This window comes from Dipodomys ordii, unplaced genomic scaffold (genome assembly GCF_000151885.1).
Source record: "Dipodomys ordii isolate 6190 unplaced genomic scaffold, Dord_2.0 Scaffold32, whole genome shotgun sequence".
Taxonomy (NCBI): Eukaryota; Metazoa; Chordata; class Mammalia; order Rodentia; family Heteromyidae; genus Dipodomys; species Dipodomys ordii.
The window spans coordinates 7,326,013-7,328,311 of NW_012267248.1; positions in this window are offsets into that span (position 1 = coordinate 7,326,013).

Consider the following 2,299-nt stretch of genomic DNA (forward strand, 5'->3'; position numbering starts at 1 on the left):
AAAATTCATTCATTTCTGCTAGCTTTTCCTTCCTTAGTGAGTAGAGATTCTGGAAATAATTATGATTGTTTGGATGTCTTGGATGTTTGTTGTAATTTTTCCTGTGCCATCCCTGATCTTATTGATTTGGGTTTCCTCTCTTCTTTTTCAGTTAATCTTGCCAGAGGTCTGTCAATTTTATTCTTTAAAAAAAAACCCAGGTTTTTGCTTTATTAATTTTATTTATAGTTTTCTTAGTCTATCTTGTTAATTTCATCTTTTTGTGTGTGTGTGTGTGGGGTCTGGTTGTGGGGCCTGAACTCTGGGCCTAGGCTCTGTCCCTCAGTTGTTCAGCTCAAGGCTAGTGCTCTACCACTTGAGCCACAGCATCACTTCTGGCTTTTGTCTTTTTGCTTATGTGGTGCTGAGGTATCGAACCTAGGGCCTCAGGCATGCAAGGCAAGCGCTCTACCACTGAGCCACCTTCCCAGCCCCTAATTTCAACTCTTATTTTGGTTATCTCGCTCTGTCTAGTAACTTTTGGTTTAATTTTTTTCTTGTGTTTCTAGCAGTTTTAGTTGCATCATGAGATTATTTACTTGGTCTGTCTTTTCTTTTTTCTTTTTGTCTTTATTTTCTTAATGTGTGCACTGAGAGCAATAAATTTGTCCCACAGGACTGCTTTTGACGTATCCCACAGATTTCTTTGTGATGTTTATTGATTTCATTGAATTGTAGGAATGTTTTAATTTGTTCTTTAATTTCTTCTGTGACCCAGGTGTTGCTCAGAAGTGTGCTGTTCAATCTGCATGTATTTGAGCAATTTCTACAGTATGATCTGTTATGGAGAACTAGCTTGATTCCACTATGTTCAGACAGAATACAAAAGATGATGTCGACCCTCATGTATTTGCTTAAATTATTTGTATGAACTATGATATGTTCTATTTTGGAGAAAGCTCCATGGCTACTGAGAAGAATGTGTACTGGGTGGTAGTTGCATAGAAAACTCTGTAAATGTCAATTAAGTCCATTTGACATAGGTATCTAATTTGGAGGCTTCTTTGCCAATCCTCTGGTTGGTAGACCTGTCCTTTGGTGAGAATGGAGTGTTAAAGTCTCCTCATATTATTGTATTTGGATCTATTTTTTCCTGTAAATCTGGAGTATTTTCTTAACTGTATTTGGGTGCTCCAGTGTTTGGGGAGCATAAATTGATAATGGTGGTGTCCTCCTCTTGGATTTTTTTCCCTGTATTAATATATAGTGTCTGTCTTTGTCTTTTTGTATTGATTTTCACTAAAAGTGAATTTTGTCAGATATACTGATGGCAACTTCTGCCTTCTTGCTGGGAGCATATGCATGGTAGATCTTCCTCCATCCCTTCACTTGGAGTTTGTTTTTATCTTAGGCTGTGAGATGGGTCTCTTAAAGACAACAAATGTATGAATCTTGTTTTCTGATTCAATCTGCAGTTCTTTTTCTTTTTTTTAGGGTTTAAATGATTTTACATTGTTAGGTGAAAGATTGCCACAATTCTGTGCTCATGGCAATTTTCAAAGGAAAACTTGAAACTGAAAATCTTTAAGGGGCCCTCACATAAACAGAAGTCTGCAGTTCTTTTTCTTGATTGGTGAATTGAGTCCATTAATATTTATGGTTATTGTAGAGGGATGCCTTGTGTTTCCTGTCATTTTCCTGCTTTCCTAAGTTTTTCTTCTTTCCTTTCCTCCTTTGCCTTCTTAGTTGTTCTTCTAGTGATATCTGTTTGATGTGGATCCCTGATCATGATTGTCATCTTCAGATTTAATGCCCTCTTATATTCTTTGTAGTGCTGATTTATTATTTATGAATTTATTTAGTTTTTCTTTACTATTGAAAATTTTGGATTTTCTGTTGAATGTGAAGGCTAGCTTCCCTGGACACACCAGTCTGGGTTGGCAGTTATTGGTTCTTAGGCCTCAGCTGGTACTTTCCCAGGCTTTCCTTGCATTCAGTGTCTGTGTGAAGAGTTCTGCAATGATTCTGATATTTCCATTGTAGTATAGCTCCTTCTTTGCTTTTGCCACATGCAAGATTATTTATTGTTTAGAACTAGTGTTTTTACTATGATGTATCTAGAAGTGTTCCTCCTGAGATCCTGTTTGCTAGGTATTCTGTATGCTTCTGTTAAGTAGGTGAGATTCTCTCTTTTAAAATTGGGGGAATGTTCAGCAATAATTTTATTGAATAAGTGTTGCATCCCTCTATTCTAGTATTCCTTTTCTGTTTACCCCAAGTATATGAATGTTAAATTTCTTGGCAATGTCTGTTTGCTGTT